Raw genomic sequence first — 15,063 nt, 5'->3', positions numbered from 1 at the left:
TGCTTTAGTGTGAGTTTTACAAACTTGGCAACATTATCTATGGTCTAAAGAATTTGTCATACATTCAGATCATGAATCTTCGAAGTACCTTAAAGGGCAAGCTAATTTGAAAAAATTTCATGCTAAATGGATTGAGTTTATAGAGTCATTTCCTTACATCTCTCCTTTGCATACAATGCAAGGACCGATCACTAGGGCACGTGCACGACAGTTGGATCTCAAGGTACGTTCTAACCTTGTCAATTGTTTTTCAGAACTTACGCTTGGTTCCATGCATGTGTTATTGATTAAGAACAATGGAGAGGACCAGCAAGGACTTGGAGAAGGCCAAGGACTCAAGGAGGAGGAGCTAGGACGTCCACACCAAGGAGGAGTCCACGTCCAACTCGACTTCAACTCCACTTCGGATTCCAGAACCTTACTTCACCAAAACTGACGCCCTGGCCACATACGGAGTTGGATTTGGACGTTCTATATATGGTTGGAACTAGAATTTCATAGATCTTACAATGGCAGTGGTCTCACCTCAAAATTCCCTCTGAGTCAACGGGAATCGTCGACACAAGTGGGCATCCAGAATCTGACAGGGTGTTGTGTCACCGTCTTTTGGGCCGTTGGCCCATGTACCGTGTTGAAGCCCTTTAGGGTTGTGTCCAAAGGACTTGCACACCCCTAACTCCCTTTTATTCAGTAGCCATCACCACCTTAGGATTTGGATTTTGCTTAGATTCATTCTATCATCAAACAGTGTCGCCGTTCATCGGTTTGTGAGACCCCATCTCGTAATCAAGTCTGTTTGATTGCATCTCCTGTTCTTGCCTGTGTTCTTGATTGCGCTTGCAGGGATAAGACTTCATGGTGAGGTCATTTGTGTGACATGGGTGATAACCAACGGAGCAGTAGTGTAGTGATTGCGGGGTTCTGTTCGTTCGGAGCCTTGGATCATCAACGTCGAGTTCTCCACGAATCAAGTTTACCGTACCTCTCGGAAGATCGGGACTCAACCTCCTATCAGAGTGTCAAGCGCTCGGCAAACAATAACACTCGGCAAAATTTGTTTTGCCTAGTGCCCTACACTCGGCAAAGACAGACACTCGGCAAAGCTCCGTCAGCTGCGAACGATAGCAAACGGCCATTAGCTTTGCCGAATGTTGGTATCACGGACACTCGGCAAATGTGTGATTTGCCGAGTGCTTTTTCTAGGCACTTGGAGAAACATATTTATTTTTTTCCTTTTTCCATCCCAACGTTTTTTGTTGTGATTCTAGATTACCTTGAACTACATATATAAGTTTGGCACATTACTCAAATTGTTTGCTATATTTAGTCAATTTATTTCATTTGATTGAATTTCTTGGAATAATTCAAATTTGAATTGCAAGTCATTCAAAGAGTGGAAAAAATGAATCAAAAAATAATATTCATATTATTGAGCCTATTTTGACACCTTATCCATGAACAGACAAGAATTTCAAACATCTCATGTTCAAAAAGCATGACCACAAACTTAGGGTCTGGTTATTTTTAAATTGTATAAAAAGCAAATTTGGTTAGAAAATCATGAAACTTGCCCAGATGTCATGATATCATATGTGGAGGCTGTGATAAAAATTTGGCTAAGTTTCGTGAAAGTTTGTCAGCTACGATGCTTAACACCTAGTTGGCCTTCACATGAAATCATGAAACTTATTTGGACATGCTTCGGTTTGTAAGCATCGTATGTTACAACTTTCACGAAACTTTGTTAAATTTTTATCACAGCCTCCACATATGATATCATGACATCTGGGCAAGTTTCATGATTTTCTGACCAAATTTGCTTTTTATACAATTTAAAAACAACCGGACCCCAAGTTTGTGGTCATGCTTCGTGAACATGAGATATTTGAAATTCTTTTCTGTTCATGGATAAGGTGTCGAAGTAGGCTCAATAATATGAATATCATTTTTTAATTCATTTGTTCCACTCTTTGAATGACTTGCAATTCAAATTTGAATTATTCCAACAAATTCAATTAAATGAAATAAATTGACTAAATATAGCATTCAAGTAATGTGCCAAACTTGCATATGTAGTTCAAGATAATCTAGAATCACAACAGAAAAAGTTCGGGTGGAAAAAAGAAAAAAATAAATATGTTTTGCTGAGTGTCACAGAATAGCGCTCGGCAAATATTGTTTTTGCCAAGTGTCCAGTTTGTGGACACTCGGCAAAGGCAGCCACATTTCAACAGTTCACGCTGATGCGTTGAAAAATAAAAAAATAGGAAACTTTGCTAAGTGCCCGTGATCTGGCACTCGGCAAAGGGTGTGACATTCAGATACTTAGAATTAAAACACACTAGATTCTAGTATAAAGTGTGTATGTTTGATCTTTTGTATGTGTGCTAAAACTTGAATGCAAAGGGAAAAGGGTATTTGTGTAATTCTGGAAAATTTAAGTCCTTTGGTGCAAAATGGGTGAGAATGGTAGGTAAAATCAAATTATGTAAAGGGTTGTTTTGCAAGAAGCAAGTACTTACTTTTAAACCTCGGTGAGAAGTGAAACTACCCTAAGGATTCAATTGGAGTGTAGATTTTAAATAGGATTTCTCCAAAGTTTAAACTTTTGCCAAGTTTTAAATTAGTTTCAAATCCTTAACTCTTTTGAAACTGGACCTTAAAGCAAAGTTGTAGATCTTGCTAAACTCTACACTTTTGCTTTTGGGCACATTTTCATTTGAGCTATGGTTTGAAAGCTGTATTGGTTTTATAGGGGAGTCCCTACATTTTTGGAAGATTGCAGATCAGTCCTCATCGTCTACCTCCAGCCCCTCCTTTCTCTGTTTCTCTCTGCGCCCGACCCCGCCGCCCTCGCCAGCAGTTTTCACGAGCTCCAGCTGCCTCGCGCCGCTCTTCTCCGCGCCACGTGCCCCTCCAGCACCGCACCCACCGCTTCCCGGCCTCTGCTGGCCCTCTCCCTGCCCCTCCACGTCTCGCCGCCGCCGCCCGAGCCGCCACGCACGCCGCCGAGCTTGCCAGCAGCAGCTCTCGCCCGTCGTGCCTCCTCTTTGACTTGAAGCACATCCCTAAGCTCCCCACGAACTCACTCTTCCACTCACACACGCCCATTTTACTTCTCTTTCTTCTTCCCGAGCGCGACGCCTTGCCGGAGCTCCACCACAGCTCCTGCTCGCCATCGTCAGCCGCCTCTACCAGCTCCCACCCTCGATCCAGTGCTCCAGTAGCACCGCCGCCATCCACTGCTGCTCACAGACCCACCCAATTTCACTCTCCCATGCTAGAGCAGCCGGACCACCGCGCTAGTGAGTTCGAGCTTCGCCGCCGCTCGGTCTTGCCATCGTCCCGACGCTCTGCCGCCTCTCAACCCCAGCCAAGCACATCATCAGCACCACATCATTGCAAGGAAGCTTCCTAGCCACTTCCCCGCCGTCCTCCGGCACTCCGGCCACCGGAACGCCATCGCCGACCCTCGGAGCCCCGCCACCCGCCTCTGTTCACCGTCGACTCGCCGCCTCAGGCCCTCTCTTCCTCAACATCGACCACCCCCGTGACCGCCGTGAGCTCCTGGATCTTTTCCCCCACTTTCCCCTCGCCGCCGGTGAGCCCCCTCGCCGAAATTTGGTCGCCACCGATCGGCTTCTCTATTTAGCCCGGCCAAGGACCCAATTGCAAAGATTCAAATCTTTCCAGGGGCCCTTCTGTGAAAAAATCAGTACCCCCATTTCAAATCAGCCAACTTTGAAAATCCATAGAAATTTGTAGAAAAATCCAAAATTTGCCAAACTAGTTTTGTTGTACTCCAGAAGTCTAGCTCTACAACTTTTGTTACTAGAGTTTAGTTGGAAACAAAATATTTTTAGAGTTATTTTAAAGTTTAACAAAAGGGTATCTTGAGTGTAACTTTTGCATGCTAGCTCTATTACCTGTAATTTTTGGTGTGTAGTCTGTTTAGGGTATGAGTGAGTTTGTGTGCAAATTTAACTTGTAGTGCTGAATCCTAGCTTGAACTAATTTAAACTTATGCAAATCAAGCTTCAAATGGTTTAAATTTATTCAAGCACGTTACTAAGGTTTTCATGCTTAGATCTTTTTACCATGTGATATTTTGTAATTATAGTAAATCTTTCAAGAATTTAGGATACTGTTTTGCCTAAGGTTTGAATTTAAACTTGAAATTTGAACTTAATTCAAATTCTTTAATCTCTGATTTCAGAAATTTATGAAAAATTCATGCTAAGCTCATCTGTTAGAAGTAAGCTTACCCACAAAAATTCAAGGCCATAGTCTTTGTGGATTTTAAAATAAAAATCAAACTTGTTAACCTAATTCAATTAATCCCATTTAATTATGATAGTGGGACTAAGATACAAATAGTAAGTTTGAATTCAAAGTTCTTGTTTTATGAAGTTTGTTTATCAATTGGTTGGATTGCAACTTTATCGTGAAGTAAAATTCTTAACTCAAGAACCACCTAATTCAAATTATTGCATATCATCTAGAGTCAACGACACTCGATTGACGGAGACTACGAACTAGTCCCAGAACACGAGCAAGGATTTTCTGAAGACCAGGTGAACATCACCGAGGATTTAACTAAAGCCCCGAACCAAGGTTCGGAAGTCCTTGACATTCCAGACCCCAGCCCCGTTCAAGAAGGCAAGCCCCGATGCATAACCCCGTATTTTAAATTACTACACTTATATAATTTTATACTTATATATCTATATTATGCATTAAGTCTAGGAGTTGAAATGGAACCCTAGATGCATGAATTCTAGGAACCTATGTATTGTGTATGAGTCCTTATCTAATAGATGCTCCGCTAATAGGACCGGCGGAAGTCAAGTGATTTCCTATCACTCGCGCGATTTAGGAGTTGAATGTTTACTATTCTGCAATCACTATAAGGATGATGGACGGGGTCATGTGCGGTATCATGACTTAAAGGTTACCCCGTCTGTGTTGATAAAAGTTGATAAAGTTGCAGTGTGTGGTAGCTGTGGTCAAGTGTTTGAAAGTACTAGCCATATGCCGTAAATATGGTATACGGTAAGACTAATACCTGATTTGCCCGGCAAATGGACTTATCGCCACCACTTGATATATTGGTTTTTGTTGCACACACGCACCAACGTGTGGGAGTATGTTCTGCGTAGCAGACAGGAGTACGATCATACAGTCACGCTGTAGACGTACGTCCTGCATATCGGATGTGCGTACGGTCCTGTAGTCGCTTGTGGTGGCCCTGATCCATAATCCGGAATATGATGGGAACGGTTGTTCGGAAAGATAAGTTTTTGAACGTGTGAGTTAGGATCCCTTGCAAGGTTATGAAACTCAATTAAGAATCGTTCGTTTCTCGCGGAGATTGAGACTGCTTGTTCCTTCTGCCACATAGAGTAAGAACAGTAATTATTGTTGGAACAATCTTGATGGATGCTAATCTCTACCTTGCTTGTCTAAAATAGGTGCTTACCTAGAATGGTTCATGCAACTAGAAGCTGAAAGCTAAAACATGAATATTAGATCATACTCTTTGTTGTTTTTCAGCTGAAATTAAACCCGGAATCATTACAAGCCTTCATAAGTCTAGTTACATGGTAAAGTATACCAAGGTATCGGTTAGTCCAGAACATCGCTACCCGAGCCCCGCCCCGAAATAATCTACCAGGCAAATTGGTAGCCAGGCCTCCCCTGCAGGCTCGATTCAATTGGCCGCCGACACCACAACCCCAGCAGCAACTGCAGCAAAGCCCGAGGCCGAGCTTTCCGCCGTCCAATCAAGGAAACAACAACAATCGTTGTTTCAACTGCGGCAGCTCATCTCATTTCATCTGAGATTGTCCTCAACCCAGGAAATCTTTCCAAGGGCAAACATCTAGCCCGAACAACAAGGGCAAGGGTAAGAAGCAAGTGGTACAAGTCTGCTAGGGGAGGGTGATCTTCACAACTCTCTCCGAACTCCCCGAGGGTGCGCCAATAATGACGGGTACTTTCTTTATAAATCATCAACCCGTGATCATACTTTTTGATTCCGGTGCAACCCATAGTTTTATCAGTTCAAAATATGGAACAAAAGTAGGCCTGGATTTCTATCCTACTAAAGGCGCCTATATGATAGCGACTCCTGGCGGTAAAATTGCATCAAATCAAATTTATAGAAAGGTGCCAATTCAGTTGGGTAGCAATCTGATAAAAACAGATTTACTGTTATTGGACCTAGAAGGAATGGATGTCCTCCTAGGCATGGATTGGATGACTAGGCACCGAGTGTCATTAGATATCTCTTCCCGAGCCGTGGAGATAGATTCACCCGATCATGAAACTACTATTCTCTATCTTCCACAACGGGAATGCAACAACTCTTATGCCTATGCTATAGAAGGGATCAAGTTAAAGGACATCCCTATTGTTTGCGAATACCTAGATGTTTTTATAGATGATTTGCCTGGAATGCCCCCGGATAGGAATATTGAGTTTGTCATAGAACTACAACCCGGCACAGCCCCCATCTCTAAGAGGCCCTATCATATGCCATCCAATGAGCTGGCAGAGTTAAAAATCCAACTCCAGGACCTCCTTGATAAAGGTTTCATTCGTCCGAGTGCTTCACCATGGGGTTGTCCAGCCCTATTTGTGAAGAAAAAGAACAATAGCTTAAGGCTATGTGTAGATTATCATCCCCTCAATAAGGTAACTATCAAAAACAAGTATCCTCTGCTCCGCATTGACATTCTGTTCGATCAGTTAGAGTTAGCCGGAGCTCGGGTATTCTCTAAGATTGACCTCCGCTCCGGATATCATCAAATCAAGATTAGGCCGAGTGACATTCCAAAAACAGCCTTTTCCACCAGATATGGACTCTATGAATATCTGGTCATGTCGTTTGGTCTTACCAATGCACCAGCATACTTCATGTATCTCATGAACTCTGTCTTCATGCAAGAACTCGACAAATTCGTAGTGGTCTTCATTGATGATATTTTAATTTATCCAAAAATCCGGAAGACCATACGAAACATCTCCATGTTGTTCTTCAGAGATTGAGAGACCACCACTTGTACGCCAAATTCTCCAAATGTGAGTTCTGGCTGGATACCGTTAAATTTCTAGGTCACACTATCTCCAGTGACAGTATATCCGTTGATCCAAGTAAAGTTCAAGAAGTGCTGGACTGGAAGTCTCCTACCTCCGTCCATCAAATCCGCAGTTTTCTTGGTCTAGCTGGCTATTATCGTCACTTCATTCCTGACTTCTCCAGAATAGCCAAGCCTATGACTAAACTACTAAAGAAAGGAGTTAAATTCTCCTAGGATCAGAAATGTAAAGATGCATTCCACACCCTCACAGCACATCTCACTACTGCCCCAGTTCAGGCTCAACCGGATGTTTCCAAACCTTTTGACATCTATTGTGATGCTTCGGGAATCGGACTTGGTTGTGTGCTTATGCAAGACAACCGAGTGATTGCTTATGCATCGCGAGCACTCAGGACTCATGAACAGAACTATCCTACTCATGATCTTGAACTCGCAGCGGTCATCCATGCACTTAAGATTTGGAGACATCATTTGATGGGTACAAAGTGACATATCTATACTGACCATAAAAGCCTCAAGTACATCTTCACCTAAGAAAATCTAAATATGAGGCAAAGACGTTGGCTAGAACTCATAAAGGACTATGATCTAGAAGTACATTATCATCCAGGCAAGGCCAATGTCGTTGCGGTTGCACTTAGCCGCAAGGCACATTGCTCTTGCTTATCTGTTGAGACTTTCAATGAGACTCTTTGTTGGGAGATGAGGAAGCTCAACCTAGAGATCATTCCTCAAGGTAGCTTGAACCATCTCTCAGTTGAAACTATGCTTAGGGATAACATCATCATAGCACAACAGCATGACAAAGGGGTCAAAATCATCAAATAGAGGTTAGCACAAAGAGAAGAAAAGTACAAGTGCTTTCGAGTAGATCACGAAGGGATTCTATGGTTCAACGAGCGTATCGTTGTACCCAAGGACCATGAGCTTCGTAAGCAGATATTGGATGAAGCCCATTTGTCCAAATTCTCTATGCACCCCAGTAGTACCAAGATGTACCAGGATTTGAAACAGAACTTTTGGTGGACTCGTATGAAGCGAGAAATTGCAAGATATATCTCGGAGTGTGATATCTGCCAAAGGATTAAGGCCAGTCATCCAAAAACTGCTGGTATTCTTCAACCTCTACCCATTCCCTCTTGGAAGTGGGAGGATATCAGCATGGATTTCATCGTTGGCTTACCCAACACCTCCCAAAGGCATGACTCTATTTGGGTAATTGTTGATCGATTAACCAAGACCGCCTATTTCCTTCCCGTGCATACTACTTACATCGCCAAAAAGTATGCTGAGATCTATCTAGATCAAATCGTTCGTCTCCATGGAGTGCCCAAGACGATCATTTCTGATCATGGAGCACAATTCATCGCTCGATTCTGGGAGCAACTTCAACATGCTCTTGGAACCAAGTTAATCCGAAGCTCCGTATACCATCCTCAGACAGACGGGCAAACAGAAAGGATAAATCAAATTCTAGAAGATATGCTTAGAGACTGCGTACTTCAGTATGATAAAAATTGGGACAAATGCTTGTCAATGGTAGAATTTTCCTACAACAACTGTTATCAGATAAGTCTCAAGATAGCTCCGTTCGAAGCATTATACGGTCGTCGGTGCCGAACTCCTTTGAGTTGGTCACAAACCGGCGAGCGTAAAATCTTTGGACCCGACCTTGTCACTGAAGCAGAGAAAAAAGTGAAGACTGTTCAAAATAACCTAAAAGCAGCCCAATCTCGACAGAAAAGCTACGCTGACATATGAAGGAGACAAATACAGTTCTAGGTTGGAGACTTCGTGTATCTTTCAGTATCTCCTACTCGAGGTATTCAATGATTCAGCGTAAAAGGAAAACTTGCCCCTCGATATATTGGACCCTTTGAAATCATCAAAATTTGTGGACCCGTAGCTTATCATCTTCAACTTCCTCCTCAATTAGCGGCCATTCATGATATCTTTCATGTATCTCAACTTAGGAAGTGCGTCAAAATTCCTACCAAGATCATCGATCCCCAAGCCATCGAAATCGAATCTGATCTAACTTATTCCGAGTATCCGATCAGAGTACTAGATACCAAAGAGAGGAGTACTAGAAGAGAAACCATCAGGATGTTTAAAATTCAGTGGGATCATCACACTGAAGAAGAACCGACATGGGAAACCGAGTCATATCTTCAGCATAATTTTCCAGACTTTCTTCAAGCCAACACCCAAATCTAATCGTCCGATTCCATCTTGTTCTGGAATCTCAGGACGAGATTCTTTTTAGGAGAGAAGGCTGTGATATTCAGGTAGTTAGGATTAAAACACACTAGATTCTAGTATAAAGTGTGTATGTTTGATCTTTTGTATGTGTGCTAAAACTTGAATGCAAAGGGAAAAGGGTATTTGTGTAATTCTGGAAAATTTAAGTCCTTTGGTGCAAAATGGGTGAGAATGGTAGGTAAAATCAAATTATGTAAAGGGTTGTTTTGCAAGAAGCAAGTACTTACTTTTAAACCTCGGTGAGAAGTGAAACTACCCTAAGGATTCAATTGGAGTGTAGATTTTAAATAGGATTTCTCCAAAGTTTAAACTTTTGCCAAGTTTTAAATTAGATTCAAATCCTTAACTCTTTTGAAACTGGACCTTAAAGCAAAGTTGTAGATCTTGCTAAACTCTACACTTTTGCTTTTGGGCACATTTTCATTTGAGCTATGGTTTGAAAGTTGTACCTGCATTTTTGGAAAATCGCAGACCCTCATCTTCTACCTCCAACCCCTCCTTTCTCTGTTTCTCTCTGCGCCTGACCCCACCGCCCTTGCTGGCCATTTTCCCGAGCTCCAGCTGCCCCGCGCCACTCTTCTCCGTGCCACGTGCCCCTCCAGCACCGCACCCACCGCTTACCGGCCTCTGCTGGCCCTCTCCCAGCCCCTCCACGTCGCGCTGCCGCCGCCCGAGCCGCCAAGCGCGCTGCCGAACATGCCAGCAGCAGCTCTCGCCCGTTGTGCCTCCTCTTCGACTTGAAGCACATCCCTGAGCTCCCCACGACCTCACTCTTGCACTCACACACGCCCATTCTACTTCTCTTTCATCTTCCCGAGCGTGACACCTTGCCGGAGCTCCGCGACAGCTCCTGCTCGCCGTCGTCAGCCGCCTCTGCCGCCTCCCACCCTCGATCCAGTGCTCCAGTAGCACTGCCACCACCCACTGATGCTCACAGACTCCACCCAATTTCACTCTACCACGCTAGAGCAGCTGGACCACCGTGTCGGTGAGCTCGAGCTCCGCCGCCGCTCGGTCTCGCTATTGTCCCGACGCTCCGCTGCCTCTCAGCCCCTGCCAAGCACATCATCAGCACCACATCATCGCAAGGAAGCTTCCTAGCCACTTCCCTGCCGTCCTCCGGCACTCTGGCCACTAGAACACCATCGCCGCCCCTTGGAGCCCCGCCGCCCGCCTCTGTTCACCGTCGACTCGCTGCCTCAGGCCCTCCATTCCTTAACACCAGCCACCCCCGTGACCGCCGTGAGCTCCTGGATCTTTTCCCCCACTTTCCCCTCGCCGCCGGTGAGCTCCCTCGCCGGAATTTGGTCGCCACCGATCGGCTTCTCTGTTTAGCCCGACCAAGGATCCAATTGCAATGATTCAAATCTTTCTAGGGGCCCTTATGTGAAAAAATCAGTGCCCCCCATTTCAAATCAGCCAACTTTGAAAATCCATAGGAATTTGTAGAAAACTCCAAAATTTGTTGTACTCCAGAAGTCTAACTCTATAACTTTTGTTACTAGAGTTCAGTTTGAAACAAAATATTTTTAGAGTTATTTTAAGTTTAACAAAAGGGTATCTTGAGTGTAACTTTTGCATGCTAGCTCTATTACCGGTGATTTTTGGTGTGTAGTCTGTTTACGGTATGAGTGAGCTTGTGTGCAAATTTCACTTGTAGTGCTGAATCCTAGCTTGAACTAATTTAAACTTATGCAAATCAAGCTTCAAATGGTTTAAATTTATTCAAGGATGTTACTAAGATTTTCATGCTTAGATCTTTTTACCATGTGATATTCTATAATTGAATAGTTCATAGTAAATCTTTCAAGAATTTAGGACACTGTTTTTCCTAAGGTTTGAATTTAAACTTGAAATTTGAACTTAATTCAAATGCTTTAATCTCTGATTTCAGAAATTTATGAAAAATTCATGGTAAGCTCATCTGTTAGAAGTAAGCTTACCCACAAAAATTCAAGGCCATAGCCTTTATGGATTTCAAAATAAAAATCAAATTTGTTAACCTAATTCAATTAATCCCATTTAATTATGATAATTGGACTAAGATACAAATAGTAAGTTTGAATTCAAAGTTCTTGTTTTATGAAGTTTGTTTATCAATTGGTTGGATTGCAACTTTATCGCGAAGTAAAATTCTTAACTCAAGAATAACCTAATTCAAATTATTGCAAATCATGTAGAGTTAGCGACACTCGACGACGGAGACTACGAACTAGTCCTAGAACATGAGCAAGGATTTTCTGAAGATCAGGTGAACGTCACCGAGGATTTAATTGAAGACCCAAACCAAGGTTCGGAAGTTCTTGACATTACAGACCCCAGCCCCGCTCAAGAAGGCAAGCCCGGATGCATAACCCGGTATTTTAAATTACTACACTTATACAATTTTATACTTATATATCTATATTATGCATTAATTATTGGAGTTGAAATGGAACCCTAGATGCATGAATCCTAGGAACCTATGTATTGTGCCTGAGTCCTTATCGAATAGATGCTCCGCTAATAGGACCGGCAGAAGTCGAGTGATTTTTCTATCACTCGCCCGATTTAGGAGTTGAATATTTACTATTCTGCAATCACTATAAGGATGGTGGACGGGGTCATGTGCGGTATCATGACTTAAAAGGGTACCCCGTTTGTGTTGATAAAAGTTGATAAGGTTACAGTGTGTGGTAGCTGTAGTCAAATGTTTGAAAGTACTAGCCACATGCCGTAAATATGGTATGCGGTAAGCCTAATACCTGATTTGCCCGGCAAATGGACTTATCCACAACACTTGATATATTGGTTTTTGTTGCACACACGCACCAACGTGTGGGAGTACGTTCTGTGTAGCAGACAGGAGTACGATCATACAGTCACGCTGTAGACGTACGTCCTGCATATCGGATGTGCGTACGGTCCTGTAGTCGCTTGTGGTGGCCCTGATCCATAATCCGGAATATGATGGGAACGGTTGTTCAGAAAGATAAGTTTTTGAACGTGTGAGTTAGGATCCCTTGCAAGGTTATGAAACTCAATTAAGAATCGTTCGTTTCTCACGGAGATTGAGACTGCTTGTTCCTTCTGCCACATAGAGTAAGAACAGTAATTATTGTTGGAATAATCTTGATGGATGCTAATCTCTACCTTGCTTGTCTAAAATAGGTGCTTACCTAGAATGGTTCATGCAACTAGAAGCTGAAAGCTAAAACATGAATATTAGATCATACTCTTTGTTGTTTTTCAGCTGAAATTAAACCCGGAATCATTACAAGCCTTCATAAGTCTAGTTACATGGTAAAGTATACCAAGGTATCGGTTGGTCCAGAACATCGCTACCCGAGCCCCGCCCCGAAATAATCTACCAGGCAAATTGGTAGCCAGGCCTCCCCTGCAGGCTCGATTCAATTGGCCGCCGACACCACAACCCCAGCAGCAACTGCAGCAAAGCCCGAGGCCGAGCTTTCTGCCGTCCAATCAAGGAAACAACAACAATCGTTGTTTCAACTGCGGCAGCTCATCTCATTTCATCTGAGATTGTCCTCAACCCAGGAAATCTTTCCAAGGGCAAACATCTAGCCCGAACAACAAGGGCAAGGGTAAGAAGCAAGTGGTACAAGTCTGCTAGGGGAGGGTGATCTTCACAACTCTCTCCGAACTCCCCGAGGGTGCGCCAATAATGACAGGTACTTTCTTTATAAATCATCAACCCGTGATCATACTTTTTGATTCCGGTGCAACCCATAGTTTTATCAGTTCAAAATGTGGAACAAAAGTAGGCCTGGATTTCTATCCTACTAAAGGCGCCTATATGATAGCGACTCCTAACGTTAAAATTGCATCAAATCAAATTTATAGAAAGGTGCCAATTCAGTTGGGTAGCAATCTGATAAAAACAGATTTACTGTTATTGGACCTAGAAGGAATGGATGTCCTCCTAGGCATGGATTGGATGACTAGGCACCGAGTGTCATTAGATATCTCTTCCCGAGCCGTGGAGATAGATTCACCCGATCATGAAACTACTATTCTCTATCTTCCACAACGGGAATGCAACAACTCTTATGCCTATGCTATAGAAGGGATCAAGTTAAAGGACATCCCTATTGTTTGCGAATACCTAGATGTTTTTATAGATGATTTGCCTGGAATGCCCCCGGATAGGAATATTGAGTTTGTCATAGAACTACAACCCGGCACAGCCCCCATCTCTAAGAGGCCCTATCATATGCCACCCAATGAGCTGGCAGAGTTAAAAATCCAACTCCAGGACCTCCTTGATAAAGGTTTCATTCGTCCGAGTGCTTCACCATGGGGTTGTCCAGCCCTATTTGTGAAGAAAAAGAACAATAGCTTAAGGCTATGTGTAGATTATCATCCCCTCAATAAGGTAACTATCAAAAACAAGTATCCTCTGCTCCGCATTGACATTCTGTTCGATCAGTTAGAGTTAGCCGGAGCTCGGGTATTCTCTAAGATTGACCTCCGCTCCGGATATCATCAAATCAAGATTAGGCCGAGTGACATTCCAAAAACAGCCTTTTCCACCAGATATGGACTCTATGAATATCTGGTCATGTCGTTTGGTCTTACCAATGCACCAGCATACTTCATGTATCTCATGAACTCTGTCTTCATGCAAGAACTCGACAAATTCATAGTGGTCTTCATTGATGATATTTTAATTTATTCCAAAAATCCGGAAGACCATACGAAACATCTCCATGTTGTTCTTCAGAGATTGAGAGACCACCACTTGTACGCCAAATTCTCCAAATGTGAGTTCTGGCTGGATACCGTTAAATTTCTAGGTCACACTATCTCCAGTGACAGTATATCCGTTGATCCAAGTAAAGTTCAAGAAGTGTTGGACTGGAAGTCTCCTACCTCCGTCCATCAAATCCGCAGTTTTCTTGGTCTAGCTGGCTATTATCGTCACTTCATTCCTGACTTCTCCAGAATAGCCAAGCCTATGACTGAACTACTAAAGAAAGGAGTTAAATTCTCCTAGGATCAGAAATGTAAAGATGCATTCCACACCCTCACAGCACATCTCACTACTGCCCCAGTTCTGGCTCAACCGGATGTTTCCAAACCTTTTGACATCTATTGTGATGCTTCGGGAATCGGACTTGGTTGTGTGCTTATGCAAGACAACCGAGTGATTGCTTATGCATCGCGAGCACTCAGAACTCATGAACAGAACTATCCTACTCATGATCTTGAACTCGCAGCGGTCATCCATGCACTTAAGATTTGGAGACATCATTTGATGGGTACAAAGTGACATATCTATACTGACCATAAAAGCCTCAAGTACATCTTCACCTAAGAAAATCTAAATATGAGGCAAAGACGTTGGCTAGAACTCATAAAGGACTATGATCTAGAAGTACATTATCATCCAGGCAAGGCCAATGTCATTGCGGATGCACTTAGCCGCAAGGCACATTGCTCTTGCTTATCTGTTGAGACTTTCAATGAGACTCTTTGTTGGGAGATGAGGAAGCTCAACCTAGAGATCATTCCTCAAGGTAGCTTGAACCATCTCTCAGTTGAAACTATGCTTAGGGATAAAATCATCATAGCACAACAGCATGACAAAGGGGTCAAAATCATCAAACAGAGGTTAGCACAAAGAGAAGAAAAGTACAAGTGCTTTCGAGTAGATCACGAAGGGATTGTATGGTTCAACGAGCGTATCGTTGTACCC

General features: G+C 43.1%; 1 pseudogene; it reads left to right on the top strand.

The window, feature by feature from the left end:
- LOC112892621 overlaps window positions 1-15,063 on the top strand; it is a 153,368-nt pseudogene that overhangs the window by 100,220 nt on the left and 38,085 nt on the right.

This window comes from Panicum hallii, chromosome 5, assembly GCF_002211085.1.
Source record: "Panicum hallii strain FIL2 chromosome 5, PHallii_v3.1, whole genome shotgun sequence".
NCBI classification, from domain to species: domain Eukaryota; kingdom Viridiplantae; phylum Streptophyta; class Magnoliopsida; order Poales; family Poaceae; genus Panicum; species Panicum hallii.
This window is presented reverse-complemented; position numbering and strand designations above follow the sequence as displayed.